Source organism: Ammospiza caudacuta, chromosome 9 (assembly GCF_027887145.1).
Source record: "Ammospiza caudacuta isolate bAmmCau1 chromosome 9, bAmmCau1.pri, whole genome shotgun sequence".
NCBI classification, from domain to species: Eukaryota; Metazoa; Chordata; class Aves; order Passeriformes; family Passerellidae; genus Ammospiza; species Ammospiza caudacuta.
This window is the reverse complement of record NC_080601.1, coordinates 36,527,214-36,545,893: the sequence shown is the minus strand read 5'-3', so window position 1 is coordinate 36,545,893 and position 18,680 is coordinate 36,527,214. Positions and strand designations below refer to the sequence as shown.

At 43.1% G+C, this 18,680-nt stretch overlaps 1 protein-coding gene across 1 annotated transcript in view; it reads left to right on the top strand.

Annotated features, from left to right (window-relative positions):
• The first annotated feature begins 1,124 nt into the window (after positions 1 to 1,124).
• The window catches only part of C9H10orf90 (chromosome 9 C10orf90 homolog), a 100,015-nt gene continuing 82,459 nt past the window's right edge, over positions 1,125 to 18,680 (top strand). The window contains exon 1 of the mRNA XM_058810698.1: positions 1,125 to 1,154. The gene's annotated coding sequence lies outside the window, so the exon portion shown is untranslated. The remainder of the gene's footprint in view (positions 1,155 to 18,680) is intronic.

The window sequence follows — 18,680 nt, the reverse complement described above, 5'->3', positions numbered from 1 at the left end:
AGAGAATGGTTTGGGTTGGGACAGACAATGAACCTTAAATCTTGTCCAGTGCCACCCCTGCCATGGCAGGGACACCTTTCTCTATCCCAGGGTGCTCCAAATCCCAGTGTCCAACCTGGCCTTGGGATCCAAGGGCATCCACAGCTGCTCTGGGCACCCTGTGCCAGCCCAGCACCCTCCCAGGGAAGGATTTCTCCTGACATCCCATCCAAACTGCCTCTCCTTCCATTTGAGACCGCTGCACCTTTTCCTACCACAACAGCCCCTGCTAAAAAGTCATCCCTGGTTTGTCCCCACATCTCTCCTACCACAGCAATCCTGTTGGGTTTGTTGCTCTGCAGCTGTTGAAACTGTCACTGTTTGCTTTGGCACCACAGAGCAGACAGACACAGCCTCTTGAAGATGACAAAAGATCGTGATAATGTGAATTCTGAAAACAGCTTTGTTATTTTAAATAAGTGTACATTCATTCATCCATCGCGTCAAGGAAGAAAAGGTTTGGCAGAGTTCTGCAAAACCCCAGTGCTCTGCTTTTTAGAAGATATTTAAGAATTATTTAAAACCAATATTTGAGGGCTAAGAAACACTTGTTTAGCAATGAAATCCTTGAGTTCAGGGTAACTGGGTGTGGAATGAGGCCGTGCCTTTGACATCTGATCCCCGTGGGATGATGGAGCAGCCCCACAAACAGGGGCCAAGCCACGCTCCCCAGCACTTGCAGGGCAGTGTCCTGCTGGGGATGAGCCTTTGCCAAATGCTAAATCTCTCTCCGGAGCTTCAGATCCAGCAGGCTTGAGAACCTGATCCCGTGGATTGAAAGGAATTGGGCGGGGAGGGTAAAGCAGGAGTTGAACAGCAGCTCCAAAGAGCCCTCAGCACCTGAAGGGAGAACAAAGCAGGGTCTGTTCCTGCGCTGAGCTCGCTGACAGCAGCAGGGCTCCCTCCAGCATGGAGGCTTTGGGAAACTCAGAGTCTCCAGGGGATGCTGGAGGTGGGCTCAGCAGAGAGCAGCTCCCATCCTCTCGCACGGGATCCGCCAACGCTCACACGGTGAGGAGCAAGGCTCTGGAATAACTGCAAGAGCAAAGCTGGAAAGCTTCATCTGCACCTGCCAGACCCTGCAGGACAAAGACAAAACAGCCAGCAAATCTGAGGTAAAGACGAGGGTAAATTCAGAATTGCAGTAAAAATGTCCAGATGTTGAAATCAGAATATTTAATTGTGGGGGAAGTTGGTCACTAACTGATGGCTAAGCAATGTGAAATTGAGCTATAAAAAGTTTAAATTGCGTGTTTCTCTTAGCTAATACTCATGCTGAGAGGATAAATGTGAGCTGGTTAGAATTAGGAGAGGGAAATGGATGTACAAGGGCCCAACTTGACTTGTCAAGGACCTCGCTCAAGGAGCAAGATTGCAGCATGAGGCTCTGCACTTTGCCTCTGAGTTATGAAACCAGGATTTCTCTGTTTCTAAAACTTCAGGTCCAATTAATTTTCCTCTCCTTCAAAGTTTGAGAAAGAAAATAAACCATATCAGAAATATAAATGGTGCCAGCATGGGCCTTTTGTTTCACTTCTGCATATCTAATAAACCCCCAGATATATTGTGTGTCTCCAACAAAGCAAGTCCTCCAGTGCTGGGCAGAGATTATTCTCACAAAAGGGAACCTCTTTGTCAAAACAATGGGAATAAGAAAGTTTTCAAGATTAAAATGTCAGGTAGATAAACACATTACTTTGAACCATATTTGTATTCCATGGCTGGTTCAGGCACTCCAGCAGTTATCTTCCCCAAAGTAAACATGCGTGAAATCTGATCAGCTCTTCATTGTACACGGAATAAATTATGCAGGGCATTGTAGGAGACTCCTATATGGCTCATTTACACATCTTTTGATAAATGTAATATGCAGATTCCTGCTCCTTTGTGAGGCATTAACCTCGGTGCATATTGATGCTGTTATTCCCAGAGATGACAGGAGCTCAAAGACCTTTCTGTGTCTCTTTGAGAGCTGGCAGGGCCTCGACTGGGGAGGGCCTTGCTCAGGGATGTACAAACGAGCTTTCTTTAGAATTCAGCCAGTCATAAATTTCCTTCTCACTGTCAGAGGATTGAAGGTTTCAAGTGGTTTTGATAAAGGTATAAAGTGGTTGGGGTAGAGTTTATTGCACTATTCCGGAGGAAATCGCTACTAATCCACCAACTGCAGGAATTACTGGAAATTTAAATGACAAAAATTCACATTAAGTGGCCAAACTCTTTGAAGATAAATCACTTGGGGTGCTTATCTCAGTTTAAGACACCCAGCAAGCCTATTTGAAGACAAGAAAGAGCTCCTTAAACGCCTCAGTTTGGGTCTCCACTCAGGCACTGACGATCCCCACGCACATCAAATCCACAATGAGGATGTTGGAAGCTTTTCCCAAGTACCTGTGCAATGGCAGTTTTTGTTAAAACCTTGTCTGATAGGGCTGCAAAGCAATAAAGCCACGTCTTGATACAGAACATTTACAGATAAATGGGATTGAAATTATGTGCACGCCATTTTTTTGTGCAAAAATGTTCTTTTTCCCTTATTTGGCAGCAAAATGAAAAAAGAAAAAGGAATGTTGTACTCCAAAGGTGAGGATTTGTAGATTTTTCTTTTGAAAGAAGAAAATCTAAAGGAAATCTGAAGGTTTATTTAAAGTCTTCTCCTTACTCAAAGTCAAGGCTATTTATTCTTGCAGCCTTCTTGCTCTTACTCAAAGTCAAAGCTAGGAAAAAAGGAAAAGCAGAATTTTTTGGGCTGTTCTCCCAGCATGTGAGGGCTGGTGGATGTGAGGAGAGCAGGAGTTTGCTGGATTAAACAAGTCCCCTGCTAAATAAAGCAGCTGCAGGGCTGAGAGTGGATGTGTCATTTTCTTGACAGTGGAATGATCATTTCACCTGACAAGGTAAGGAAGGGCTTTGCTACAAAACATCTCCAAGCTGAGACCTCTCCTGATCCCTGCTTTCATCCCAGCCAGGAGGAACTGGGAAGGAATTGAGGAGCTGGGGAGGTGCCTTGGTTGGAAAAGCCAGGTGTCTGCTAAGGAAGGCAGGAGCCTTCCCTGAAATGGAAAATGCAAACCCCCTCCCTCTAAATTGTTATAATTTTGAAATTAAGGGGCTCTCAGGCAAAGATATGGGAATGTGAATAACAGTTCTTTACTAGGGAAGAAAATAAAAATAAAAAAAAATAAAAATAAAATAAAATAAAAATGCAGGAATACAAAACAACACTGCCAGAGTCAGACCATGCCCTGTCCCCCTGTGTGTCAGGGGGTGTCCCAGCCCCATCCCAGGGGGGCTCAGCCCTCCTGCAGTGCCAGCTGTGGCTCTGCTGCAGCAGGGATCCTGCACAAGGGGGGAGTTTTCCTCTGCAGCTCCAGGGCTGCTGCAGATGGGCCTGGGCTCCCTCTGGCCATGCAGGGCAGCAGAAAGCTGCTCCTCTGGCAGTGCAGGGGGCAAAGGCTGCTGGGGTGTCCCAAAGCTCAGATTGGATCCAGGTAGGAATGCTTGGCTCCTCCCCTGGGCGGAGCATCTCCCCATGGGATGCTGGGATTGGATCAGCCATGCAAGGACACTCAATGGCCATGGACAAAAGGTAATTAATAATTAATGGCCCATGAACAGCAGAGATCTCCTGGAGGGAGGATTGGCTGTGGAACGGATAAAGAAAACTGCCCAGTGAACAGAGATAACCTAAGACAGGAGGAAGCACGAGAGTAAATGGCTTTTCCACAAGTCTTTGGAATATTGAAAAGCCAAGCTTTTGCTGATAATTGAGCAGAAATGCCTCAAAAGGAGCTAGAACTTGGTGAAACCTCCAAAGAAGTCAGATAAGTTTGCTGTATAGTAAAGGAACCTCTTAAAAGCCACAGTACCAGGATGTCATTGGCTTAATCTTCATGTGGACATGACAACAGCAATTCCAGCAAGGAGCTTTTCAGCTTAGTCAAAGCTCACTCAGACTTCCAGGACCTTGAAGTCCTTGGTTTTGCTCCAACACAAAAAAACCTTACAAAATACTTCCCAAAAAAATCCCTCTATGAACTGTTGGACACTCAAAATTCTAATTTTAAGTTTTCAGAGACATAAATATTTTAGCTGATATATTTGTGTCTGCAGGGCTGCCGAGAGGAGAGAAAGTTCCTTGTTTTTCCTCTATTTACAGTGAAGTGCAGGTCAGGAGCAGCAATTCCATTAAAATCACCATCAGGTCAACCAAAAAACTATTGACTCCAAAATCACAGGGTTAAGATAATTATAGGTATGCAGATATTTAATAAATGAAGCCTTATTAATTATTCTCTAGAGTTTGAATGTGTGGGATGCATTTAGTCAAAACACCTACAAGCTCAAGTGCAGCTGCTGGGGCTTGGAGCAGTGTTTCATTATAGAGCAAAAAGAAACTAAAATAAGTAAAATCAAAACAAATCAAGGAAAAAATAAATAAAATAAAATAAAATAAAATTTATTATAAAACTTCAAGAGCAGGAAAGCAAAGGCCAGAGTGCAGCCACTCACTTTTAGGAGAACAATGTCAGGAACAGACCTGTAGTGGTGCTTTGGCAACACCACACCAGTGCCAGCAATCCACATTATCAGGGGAATTAATTCCTGATGCCTGCCTGGTTCCAAATGCTTTGGAGACTCTCATTAATGGAAGATGGACTGGGAAGGAAGAAGAGTAAAAAATAATAAAACAATTTCCTGATCCCCTCTATGCCAAAATCTGGATTAATGAGCAAGAACAGCCCCAGGCTTGGTGGAACACTTGATAACTCCACATTTCCAGTTAAATCCACAGCTCATGTGTTTGGTGCTTGTCTCTGAAGGAAAGAATTGCTCACACTCAAAATTACTTGCTGGCTGCTGGCATGGAAAAATATTCTTTGTGTTTCTCTGCCCTGGCCAGGAAGGCTTCTGGATGTTTGTTTTTGGTACCCATATTTTCCTGTTAAATGATATAGGGACAGCTGGCAATCTTTTTATGGATTCATTTACACAATGCTCCTGTGAGGTGGGGAAATGTGATTAATCTTCTTTACAAGCAGGGAACTGAAGCAGAGAGAAACCAAGGCTCAGATCTGTGGAGATCTTAAAAAGCCCAGTGACACTCCAAAGTTTGAAACGAAAAACACCAACCCCACAAAAAACCCAACCTCAGTCAAAATCTTATTAAAAGCATTCAGCATCCCACTCGGTGGCTTCATCAACAGACTGCTCTGGAAGGAGATGAATCTTTACTAAATGATCCAAAACAACCCAAAAAGAGGAAAATGAGAAACACAGAATAGTCTAAACTCAATCACCTTTGCCACCACGAGGGCTGGTGCAGCCCTGCCCATCTGCCAGCAGCACCTCCAGCCCCAGAGCAGACAGAGGAAGGTAATTAATTTTTCACTCCTAATTAACAGCCCTCTAAATGCAGTGCTGCAGCCAATGAGGTTTTCAGGCACTCAGATCAGGGGATATCACTTATTTTTGGAAAGGTACTCACAGACTTCTTCTCTCGTTCTGTCCTGACCTACTTTGGAAGACATCTCTAAAATAGCTTATTTCTCCCACAATAATTGAGTAAGCAGACAAAAAATAATGCTGTGCTGCCCCTTTTCTACAGTGGTGCAGGCACTGTAAAAATGTGCCTATTAATAGGAAAAATGTAAATTAATCTTTTGTTCCAGAGGGAGAAAATTGTCAGTAAAAGCTGAAGAATAGAACATTTTATAGTCGTTCATGCAAAAAGCATCACAGAGTATTTTGTACTAGAAACCAGGAATCACAGGATCACTCCCAGAATGGTTTGGGTTGGAAGGGACCTTAAAGACCATCCAACCCCCTGCCATGGACAGAGAAACAAGTTTTCCTCTCCAAGGAGGAAAATTATAATTTCTCTTTTGGTATAAAAGGTTCTTTCATGTCCAACTTGTGCCAGAGGGAGCAGCTCAGGCTCTTCCTTCTGTCTGTCCCTCATTTTGGGAGCAGCTGAGGAGGAACAGAGGATGTTTGCACCACCTCCCTCAGCACATCCTGCCTTCCACACCGTGCTGAAACATTTTATTGCTTCAAAGAGGGTCTTTTGCCTGAGGTATTACAGCCAGAGGAAGCTGGAGGGTTTTTTTTTCCTTTATTTCAGCTGTCTTATTCCCAGTTTTCTAGCTGCATACTAAAAACCCCCATCAAATATAGAAATGGGAACCTGCACCACTACTGTGGCTAAGCTAATTTGGGAAAATAAATATCCAACTGGAAGTCCAGGTAGGACATACAAATTGCAGCTCAATTCATGGAGATTGAAGCGATGTGTGGTGTAGCTGTTTCCTCACCCACTCTCACCCCACCAGCTGAGAGCTAAAGAAGGAGCTGTGCTGCTTTGCAGGCACTGGTAAATCCTGGAATTAGGATTTTCTGTTGAGTTCTGCCTCCACCTCTGGGTTCCCAGCACAGGAAGGACATGGAGGTGCTGGAGCCGGGCAAGAGGAAATCATCAATGGAGCAGAGGGATGGAGCTGCTCTGCTGTGAGGAAAGGCTGGGAGAGCTGGGATTGTTCACCAGGAAAAAAGAAGAAAAGAAGCTTTGGGGTGACCTAATTGTGGTCTTCCAGTGACTGAAAGGAGCAAAAAGATTGAAAGAGTTCCTTTACAAGGAGCTGGAATGACAGGAGAAGGAGAAGGAGAGGAGAAGGAGAAGGAGAAGGAGAAGGAGAAGGAGAAGGAGAAGGAGAAGGAGAAGGAGAAGGAGAAGGAGAAGGAGAAGGAGAAGGAGAAGGAGAAGGAGAAGGAGAAGGAGAAGGAGAAGGAGAAGGAGAAGGAGAAGGAGAAGGAGAAGGCTCCTACTGCCAGAGGGCAGGGATAGATGAGATATTGGGAAGGAATTTTTGGCAGTTAGAGTGTAAGGCCCTGGCACAGCTGGGGCTGCCCCTGGATCCCTGGCAGTGCCCAAGGCCAGGCTGGACACTGGGGCTTGGAACACTCTGGGATTGTGGAATTTGTTCCTGCACAGGGACTGGATGTTCTTTAAGGTCTCTTCCAAGCCAAACCATTCTGTGCTTCCATGATTATTGATTTTCATAGATAAAAAAAGGGAAGCACTTGAGACACACTCCCAAATCCAGATTAAAATTATCACAAATAGGAAAACCCAAAAATCAATGTCCAAGCCCTGAATTTGCTGGTTGTGCCAATGTCTCGAGCTGTGGAGCTTTTTGAGCAGCAGCCCACGATGTTTGTCACAATCTGAACCTTCTCCAATTCCCAAACAACTCTCATTTAGAAGGTGGAATTGGGCATTTTCCTCTGACCTTGCTGAACCAATGGAAATCAGGAAAAGCCAAGAGGAGTAGAGTTTTATCCTATTCCTTCAGTCAGTATTTTGTACTATGAACACAATCAATACAGAGCAGGATCTACAGGGGGTTTGGATGAGGCAGCTGTGCAAGGGAAAAAACCCCACTGAAATGTTCAGGAAAGGACAAGTATAGAAATAGAAAAGTGGGATCCACATGGCAAAACCTCACCAATTTCCTCAGGAAAACTCTCACTCCTTTTGCTGCTGAAGGCAGTCCTGGCTATGGGGAGTTACCCAAGGGCTTGGCAGAGGCATCTCACATTATGAAAACTCCAGATTTTAAGATTTTGGGAAAATTCCTAAAGCCATTTTCTCTGCTTCTGATAAAGAGGGCCCTATTGGCATATCTCATCTGATTAATTAGTAGTATAGTGCTCTGTTAATTAGGCAAAAAATCACACCTCATTGACCTAACACAATGTACATAAAAATCCTCTCATGAAAAATACAGTGAGTTCATGTTTTACAAACTCTTTTTTATCCTCCCTTTTATCATCCTTGATAGAAAATTATACCAGATACAGGCTAAGGAAAATCCAAATTGCCTTCAGCGAAAATTTTGAGATGGGCAAATGTTTCCATCCCCATATTGAAGATTTGTTAGAGAAATTCTGCAAAGTATTGACTGAGTACTTGGGAAATGTGCAACAGTCAATAAAAAGAGTTACCCGACGCAGAGTTTTCTGCATGCTGTGCTGAAAGGTCATTGTGACCAGCTCAGCTTTAAATGTGTTTAAAAGCTCTGAAACAAAACTGAGAAAACCGTGACTCTGCAAAAAAAGGGTTGTGGGAAAATCGAGGGATGTTTTGGAGTTGTAACTCTTCAGCACCTGGGCGTGATTGGAGAAAATGGAAGCTTTGTTTAAACTCAAAAAATGGAACAAAAGGCCTCTGTAAAGCACAGATCCATGAGCAGGATCCACATCCTGCTGTAAGGGCACCGATTGTTCAGCCTGGAGAGGAGAAGGCTCCAGGGAGAGCTCAGAGGCCTTCCAGGGCCTGAAGGGGCTCCAGGAGAGCTGGAGAGGGACTGGGGACAAGGCCTGGAGGGACAGGACACAGGGAATGGCTTTAAGCTGACAATGGGTAGATTCAGATGGGATTTTGGGAAGGACTTGTTCTCTGTGAGGGTGGGGTGGAATTCCCAGAGCAGCTGTGGCTGCCCCTGGATCCCTGGCAGTGCCCAAGGCCTGGCTGGACAGAGCTTGGAGCATCCTGGGACAGTGGAAGATGTCCTTGGGTGGCACTGGATGAACTTTAAATTCCCTTCCAACCCAAACCATTCCCTGATAAATCCACCTGAAAACAGCCATCCTTTGCATTTTAAGAAAAGATAAACAAACCTGGTGCGGCTGTGGCTGATTTGATTTGGCCTGAGCTGGTTTTATCTCCATCCTCAGCTGAGGGGCTGTGCAAGAGCAAAGTCAAGCCAGGTCCTCACAGTGAGGAGCTTTTCACATCAACCTTTCAATGTCTTTGAAGTCAATATTTTTAGGGCATAGAAATTAATCACAATTGTAGCACAACTCAAATAATGCTATATTATCTCTCATGTGGAAAAGAACCCCAATTTCCTTTTAATTAAGACCAATAAAATTCAGGTTAGTTGTAAAAACTCAGGAGTGCCAACATTTTATTCATTATTTTTGACCCAAGAATTTCACCATTTCAAATCAGACAAGGGATGTTATCTTTGCAATAAAAGGCTATCGGGAATCTAAATGAGAAATCAAATGCTTTTTCATGCTGGTTTATTTTAGATTAGAGAAACTTGAACCAGATGTAAACCTGAATTGCTGAAGCATGAGAAGGGACTAACAGCCGAGTGATAAATATCTGAGCCGTGTTGTTCTAGGTGCAGATTTGCATTAACTCAAATAAATTGATCTGTAAGCTTTTCTAAAACTTAATTAATGCTGCAGAACAAAGCTGGAGATCAATTATCAGCTTGATATCTTGGCACAGATAAAGCTGAACTAAATTAACCATCCAAAAATGTATGGTATCAATATACATTGACATGATTACTGGCACAGGGTAGAAATGGATCCCAGTGCAGCCTGAAACACAATCCTTTATTCCCAAATGTGGGAAGTACAGGAGTTCTATCCATAAACTCTAATTTTTCTTTAGCAAAAAGGGCATTTTATACTGAATAAAAAGAGAAAGAAGAGACTAGAGATTCACAGACATGGTGAGTGTTTTTCTAAGTCTACTAAGGAGTAGCTGACTATTTTTTTCTCCAGAACAAGAGAATTTCCTGGTGAGCTGGTGGGCAGCTATCATGAAATTGTTAGTTACTGTCAGGAATTAGGTGGCAGGATTGAATTAGTGAGACAGAGATGTAATTTCTGTGTGTCTGGTAACTCTTCAGGTACTTTGGTTTTGCTGCTTTCTTCTGCTCCTTCTCCAGGCTGATTTTGCTCATAGGTTTGCAGTGTAATTAGGTCCTTTTTATTAAAGCCTGTGCAGTGCTGTGCTGTCTGCTTCTTGGAATGAATATAAGGGATGTGTGAAGGAATACAGATTCCCTAGTTAGGAAGTTCACACACATGGACAAAATATTCAGAATACATCAATTGGAGAAGTTCTTCTGGAGGAAATATTTAAAATTTCTTTAAATTCACTGATACACTGCAATCTATATTTTTTGTAATGCAGACAAGCCTGTAATGTTTTATATTAAAGCATCTCAAATGAGAGTCAAGCTCATTTAGGCTACAAGGCTGCATTCCATTCAAGAAATATAAATTGTTTATCTTATCCATTGGATCTGAATCTCCATAGATCTTCACATGCTCCATCTGAACTTCCTGCTGTGACAACAAAAATAAATTTAAGGTGTTTCCAGCTCAGTCTTGGTGTTAAGGGAGGGATGGATGGATGGATGGATGGATGGATGGATGGATGGATGGATGATGGATGGATGGATGGATGGATGGATGATGGATGGATGGATGGATGGATGATGGATGGATGGATGGATGGATGGATGATGGATGGATGGATGGATGGATGGATGATGGATGGATGGATGGATGGATGGATGGATGGATGATGGATGGATGGATGGATGGATGGATGGATGGATGATGGATGGATGGATGGATGGATGGATGGATGGATGGATGATGGATGGATGGATGGATGGTTGAACAGTTCTGTGATTTCTTTTTTATCTGTGATTTCTTTTTTATCTGTGATTTTCTTTTTTTTTTCTGTGATTTTTCTTGTAATGCCAAACTGCATCCTGTGGAAGCTAAAAATACACAGGTGTTTGTCTTGTTGCCAGCATCATCTTGTCCATGATCCCTGATCCTCCTAAAAGCATTCCAGGCTTTCCACCAGCCTTCCACACAGCGTTATTTCAAGGGAATGGCTCCACTGGAAGGTTTTCCAGTGCTATTTGCCTCATTTAAAAGTGCCCAGTTAATGTTGTAAGAGGCCAGAGGCTGCCACACATTTTAACCTCTGCTTCAGTGAGGCATTAAAAACTTTCCAAGACAGGAACAGAGTATCCCAGAGATGAGTTTAGATCTCTCCAGTCGATTGTATTGATCAAACACTGCTCCATTTTAAACTCTGAGTCAGATAGCCCTAATTTGTTTATAAAAGGGTCTCTTTGAAGGTAGTCTTAATTAAGTAGAAGGAAAACGAGCCTGTCATTGATGAGAGGAGAGCAATATGGGCAGCTAAAGAAATATCCCACCACCAAAACCATCTGCTGGTGGTAAAGCTTCCCAAGAGAATGATTTGGGAATCACTGAATATAAAGGTATTTGTCCTTTGATCAAGGACTCCTGCTCAATTCCCAGTGGGATAACAGGCAGCTCCTCGTTGGCTGTACCCATGGAATGGCAGTGAGGGTGTGCATGCAGTGCACCGGGAAATCCAGCCTCAAAAATGTCATTTATACAAATGTTTGGGGACTGCCTTGCACCAATAGACCCATTCCCAGCAGGACCTCAGGGAGCTGATGGGATTCATGGAAACCACACAAGTCCTGTGGCTCGTGGGGACTGGATTATAAATGACAAACAGTATCTCCTGCTGAGCTAAGAACTGATCACAAAAATGGGAATAAATTGGATTTCACCTCTCCCGTGCAGCTGCTTTGGGCATGGTGGGCACAGGACCCTGTAGGCTTCATTACACCTTGTAATAAAATACTACAGACTCCAAACCTTCCCCCTCTGAAGGTAATTCTGTCACAGAGTATTTAGGAATATTGGCTGATCATGGCTTTTTGCTTCATTTTGGCAGTTCCTTTGAAGTCATCAATATGCCAGGTTCATTTGGTGGCAGAGCTAGCTCAGGGGAGAGGAGAAGGATGTGTCATGGATTCAATTCCACAGCTAACTGCTTATTGGGACTCTGATCCTCTAACCCTTCATCAAGGGAAACTGCTGGCCTTGGCAAGGCAGGGGGAAAATGCTCCAGGAGGCTTCTTTGAGTTGTTTTCATCCTGTTGCTCATTATTTGAAGATTATATATCAGTAAGTGCAATAATAGGGGGTTGTTTTTATGTCCCTGCAAGAGTCATCAAGGACATCTAGCAGGAAGGAAAGCCTTTCCCATAAAGTGCAGGGAATTGCTTCCCAGCTACAGGACCAGCTTGTGCAGCTTTTATTTCCATTTCTTTTATTAACTATTAATAATGATATATGCTCTTTGAAGTACACTCTGTTTACACATAAAGAGCATAATGGAACAGCAATGATGAGGCAGAAGGTAAATCTGGGTTTCTAAACAAAACATTGTTAAATGATAAAGTAGTACAAAAGCAAGGAAAATGCAAGGGAAAAAATTGGTCACTTGGGATGCTGTTGCTGCCTTTTGGGACTATGTGAAGATTGCTGACTAGATTAGATTAAAACCACCATAGCACACAATTAAATTTTCATGGAAAATATTAATTTTAAATATTGATGACAGTCTTTTCTTTCAAACCACGTTAAAAAAATAACTGTAGCAGCTCAGTGGTATCAGGAAACACAGTGGCACAAGTGAGAGGTAGGGCAGGTAATTTCCATTCTGTGCCAGCAGAAAGTGTTGGCAAACCCAGCTCTGTTGGGATTTGGGGTGGGATGGCACCAGTGTCACCTCTGTGGGACAGCCTGGTCATACTTCGCCATGAGGTTAATTAAGAGCTAAATAAGAGGCACAGGGTGTGTAAGAACCACAGCCAAAGTGGATTTTTGCATGGGGCCTTCACTTGAAACTGCTGAAGATCTGAGCAATTGTCCAAATGACAGAGGAGGCCACTCTGAAATTGTCCAAATGACAGAGGAGGCTGCTCTGAGCCCCTCTGGAGCCAGGGTGGAGAGCTGGGGAAGCTCCTGGAGAGGAGCAGCTCCAGGGAGAGCTCAGAGCCCCTGGCAGGGCCTGAAGGGGCTCCAGGAGAGCTGGAGAGGGACTGGGGACAAGGGATGGAGGGACAGGGCACAGGGAATGGCTTTAAGCTGACAAGGGGTTGATTTAGAGGGGATTTTGGGAATTAGGAATTGTTCCCTGTGAAGGTGGGGAAGGGATGGGACAGAATTCCCAGATTTACTGTGGCTGTCCCTGGATCCCTGGGGGTGGTTGGACACTGGGGGTGGCAGCAGCCTGGGGCAGTGGGAGGTGTCCCTGCCCAGGGCAGGAGGTTGGAAGTGAATTATCTTTATGAGCCTTTCCAAGCCAAACAATTCTGCATTTCCTCTGACAGGCAGTGACTTCCCTGATGGCATGGAGAGGTTGTTTTTGCAGACAGCCCTTATTCCACTCTAAACTGATCCCTCCTGCTCTCTGCCTGACCTCTCCCTCACGGTGCCCTCACGGAGCCTCCAAGGACCATGGAAAAATACACACAACAGATGAGAGTTATGCAACTCCTTGTTCCAGCCACAATCCCTCCCTGCTGCTGGCCAGGGAGTTTCTGCCTTTGTAAGCCCCTGCTCCCACACCTCCAGCTCTGCCGGGCCTGGTTTGCCAAGTTCTGGTCCTAAAGGTACAGATTAGGGGCAGAGAGGTGATGTGCAGGGAAGGAACAGGTAGCAATAGGTTTTCTGGTTTTGTTCCTTTTTAAGGGTCTCAGGAACCATTATTTATTGGAAACTGAAATAATCAATGAGAAAAGAAGACCACTAAAAATTTTTATTATTTATTATTTATTGCCCCAAACAGTGGGGCTTTTTTTTAAGTTTTACCAGAAAGGCAGGAAAAGCAGTGCTCTGTTACCTAGAAGGTAAAATGTAATGGGGAAAAAAACATTTATAGGGTTTGCATATGCAGTTATTGAGGATATAATTTAAAAAGCAAACAGGAAGCAGAAAGGAGTAATGTTAGACAGAAACAAGGAGAAAACAAAGAGCAGAAGTGAGTCAGTCCTTTCAGTGGATGCAAAATGTTGGCACTGAAGCCAATGCTCTGCCACCTCCTCCATCTCATTTGCCTCAGAGAAATCCTCAGGACTGAGCTCCATGAAAGTCACCAGTGCAGGAAAAAGTAAATCCTGTGGGAAAACATGTGGTGGGGATCAGAGCTCACCCTGATGGTCTGGGAACAGGTGACCACCTTCCTCCCATCCCTACAGCAGCTTGAAAACCCTAAACAGGTTCCATTTAACCTGGAACTATGGAAATTAATATTATCAGAGAAAAAAAGACCACTAATTTTTTTTATTGGAGTTGTTTCATTGCGGGGACAGCTTTGCTTTTCTCCAAAACTCACTGTCAAAGGCAACTAGCACTGCCAGGCACAAGAGCCAAAGGAATGTCACCACAGAATCATGGAACGGTTTGGGTTGGGAGGGACCTTAAAGCTCATCTTGTCCCACCCAGGCTGATAAAAACTCACTGCCAGAACCTGGATCTGCTGCTGAACCTCCAGAAAAGCACTGAGATCAGAGGAAGTCAGTTAAAAAAAAAAAACCTAAACCCAACAAGAATTTCCCTCTTCCCCTGCACTCCCCTGAAACTGTGAGAATAACAGAGAGCAATTAACAGAATATGTTATTTTATTTTGATTGATGGCTGGGCTGATGAAAAACACTGATTTTTTTTTAATTGAGGTTAATGTGCCTCATTCAAATAACTTAAAAATAAATAATCACCCCCTGGTTTTTTCTTACTACATTTTTTGTTAGGATTCCTTGCAGTGGGAGCCAGACCTTGTCTCTGTTGCTATGGAAGTCTTGTCTTAAGCTTTACCAAAGAAAAGAATTTAAAAATGTAAATGGGAGATTGACTCAAAAGATATTCATTGTTGCTACAAAGTGCATTGTAATTTCATTATTTTCTTGCTATATGTCTTCTTTTTAATATCAGAATAGACTTGTAACGTAAGTTTCAAACTTAGAACAGAATTTTTACATCACAAAATAATTATCTCAGTAATTGTTTGAGATTTTTTTTTTAAATTGTGGCCAAGAGAGACTGGTAAGGAGACTTGTGAAGGAGGAAAGAACAGTGAACAACTCACTGGCTTTATCAGCCCAGGGAGTAAAAATATCCTGAGTTTTTAAAAACTTTTTTTAAATTTATGTCCTTTGAAGAGAAAAAAAAAGGGTTATTTCAAGGAGCTCAGAGTTTCTCTGTTAGTAATGATACTTAAAAAAAATTAGACTTAAAGCATGGCCCATTTTGACTCAAACATTCTGGATTGTTGAGAAGGGAGGAATATTATTTCCTATTTGTAGACTAAATTGGAATCTTTGGAGCAAGTACTCTGGAAACTTTGGGTTTTTTTAAACTGACTTGATTTCTGTTGTGTTTTTTGGTTGGTCTTTAAAGCAACATTTGTCTCAAATTCATGAGGGGAAAAAAAAAAAACAACACTGAAATTGGCTGTGAAATTGAATTATAAGGATATTGGGGATAAATTAGCAATGAATGTTTCCAGGCAGTGTGATGGTGGATAGACAGACAGGTGTGGATTGATAGATCTCCAGTTTATTTATTTATTATTATTTATTCAGGGATTGGAAACCCATTTGGAATATTCTCCTGAACTGCCCTGGAACCACAGCAAAACTGTTCAGCCAGGAAAGTACAGAGGGCCTAAAACCAGAGTTATGATATTTGTGCTGGGAATCTAAAGAGTTCTGCAATACAGAGACTACTTGGAGCAATTAAATTTCTGTGTCACTCTTGATTGCGTCAGAAAGGTGGGGCAAGCACAGGAAAATGCAATAGTGGAGTCTCTCTGATAATCAGATTTATGTTCTTAAGCTCCACAGAAACTTCTGAAAATGGATTATAAGCAGCTCGGTCACTGAGATAACATAATGATTCCTTGGGAAAATACCCTGAAACACCCAATAGCCCAGAAATAGCTTTAGCCAGCAATGGACAATGGGAGAAAAAGGAAGAAAAACCCATTCTCTGGCTCTGCCATGGCTTTTGAAGCTCCCTAAATTCCAGCTTGGTGCTACTCTTGGAACCTCTTTGGTTTCTTTTGTTTATTTGGACACGACTTCACGCCTGTGACCTTATTTTGTTCAGTCACCAACATAACAAACCAGTTTTTTTATGCATGATTTGCTCATTAGTGGCTGCTTCAAACACCCCATCTCCCAGTACATAATCCAATTTTAACAATAATTGGGAAAATGATGTCGTGTAATTAGCATTCCGAAATCTGGTTTAATCCGTGTGGCTCTGGGTCAGCTGGGGAGAAGCAATTTCAATTAGTGAGGAATTGCCTGGGCTGGGGCAGCAGGGAGGGGCTGTTACACAACCCTCCTGTTGGCTTTGGGGTTTTTTTCTTACTTTTGTTGAGGTTGGGATTGAATATTCAAGACAACAGTTTGTGTTTAGACTTACGTCTTTAATATTTTTATTTATGTTATAGTTTTATAGGTAGTAAGTTTTGAAGTTCTTTAGTAATAAGGTAGAAAAAATGGTTAATATTCTGTTACAAGTTTTTTTTAAGGTTAAACTGTCTAATTAAAAATGATAGTTTATTTTTATTTTTAATTTAATAACTAATTACTTGAAGTCCACAATGCGGACTTTTTTGTTTAATTATAAAATATTATCTAAACTTATGATGAAGAAGGAAGAATATTACAGCGTCCTGAGTGGGTTGCTGCTGGTGATAGAGAGAGACGGTGGATCTTGTATCTTGATCAGAAGGCTTGATTTATTAATATATGATATAATACATTATAGTTATACTGATAGAATATAGAGAGAGGTTTGCAGAGCTGCTAGCTAAGCTAAGAAGAGATAGAAAAGAATCCACAACAAAGTTGTGGCCAAGGACTCAGTCCCCTGGCTTGAACTGGTGATTGGCTCTTAATTATAAACATAGAAAATGAGCCAATCAAGGTGTTCCTGTTGCATTCCCCAGCAGCTGATAATAATTGTTTACCTTCTCTTCGGGGGCCTCTGGCCTCCCGAAGACGCAGAAATCTGAAAGAAAGGATTTCTGTGAAGAAATGTCTGCGACAGAAGAAGAAGGTGAAGAAGAAGGAAGAAGAAGGTAAAGAAGGAGGATTAGTTTCCAACAACCTGCCTTGGCCAGGGTGCTCCAGGATCTTCCAGAAAACACAGCCTTGCCAGGGACTGGCTTGGCGGAGCCTCACCCTTTGATGTATCTCAGATCTGTGAGGATCTGATCCTGCACCTTTGGATGTTGGAGGGAGTTTAGCAATTCCCTTGGAGCAGACTGCAGTGCTGGGTTAATTTGGGCTGGCAGGGTTGGGGCTCATTAGGGCTGCTCTGTGTATGGGGAAGTGCAGGGGATGCTCTGGCCACACACCAGGAATGTCACAGGAGCAAAATTCCCCCCGGAGCCTCTTCACAGCCAGCCTGGGAATGCTCCTCCTCAAAACTTGGCACTGCACAAGGAGATGCTCTGCCCTGAGATCTTCCCCTATCAGGAGAAGCATCTGGCAAAAAAAAAGGAGTGAAAAAAACTTCCCAACAGACAAATGAGGGCAGACATGACTAAGGTTGGAAATATCCTTATAAACCTGTCCTGTGTGGAGAAATGGAGATCTTTATTGCTATGCAAATGGCTGTTATGTACAAGTCTCACCGGCTGCAGTGGAGATGAATCATTTAAATTGACTTAATCACTACATATTCTCTTAAAGGGTTATCTGAGAATCTCATTAAGTGCCACTGCTAATGGCTGGCATGTTTAGGCCATTGTTTTAAAACTCAACAGTCACCAAGTTTCCTGTCTGACAGAGAAACAAAAACCCAGGAGCTCGACAGCCTGACTTTTTATTTTGGATGCTTCACTTAATAACTCCTCAGAGAAAAAGAGTGACAGCACAGGGATTTGTGGTCTCACTTCAAGGTATTCCACAATCCAGCCTGAGAAAGTCTCAGCATTTTCTTAAGCTATTTAAAACAGAATGAGTTAGGGCTTATAAGTGTCTCCTTTCTGACTTGTTGCTTGTGCACTCTCCAGTCACATCCATGGGGATGCACCTGGAGCTCACACCATGCAGGAGTCCTCCTGGCTCCCATTTTTCCATCCATATTAGATTTAATTGTGCTGGCTAATACAAGGATTTAGGGGATCAGCTCGGGCAATATTTCTTAATGATATAAAGAAGCATAGGAGCACAGAGCTTGAAGCAGAGGATTGAATTCTCAGGCTTAATGAGATACGGGGCACTGGCTTATCTATTCAGGCAGGGATTTTTATTGACAGCAGGAGCATGAATGCAAGCTTTGGAAATAAAGTGAATGCAGCAGCTACCCAGAAGATCACCTTGACTGCAGCTCCTGCCGTCAGATGCCCAATCTGCCAGGAAGCTTCTGCATTATCCCCAGCCTCAGTCCAAATTTGAAATCCAAAGGTTTCAGCTCATCCCTCCCATTTTCTTCCTCTGCAGAACAGCTGGCACACAGACCTGCCTCTGTCCTCTCAATCTTCTTTTCCTTCCCTCAGTGATTTTCCACTTTGCACCCCTACACACCTTCTCCCCTCACTTGTTGCAATTGGTTTTATGCAAAATGGGCTTAATCCTTCCTGAGCCACATCCCTGTGCCAGCACATGGGTGGAAGAATGCAGAGACATCACAGAATTCCTTCCACAGGCTGCTTTGGGTTGGAGAGAACCTTAAAACTCATCTCATTACACACCCTGGGACTCCTTCCATTATCCCAGGTGGCTCCAAACCCTGTCCAACCTGGCTTGGACACTGCCAGGGATCCAGGGCAGCCGCCCTGTGCCAGGGCCTCACCTCCCTCACAGGGAAAAATTCCTGCCCAATATCCCATCTAAACCCACCACAACTCATTAAATTCTTACTGATCATAAGAAGGGGAGTTTATTTTACAAACCCAGCAGTAATGCAGCGTC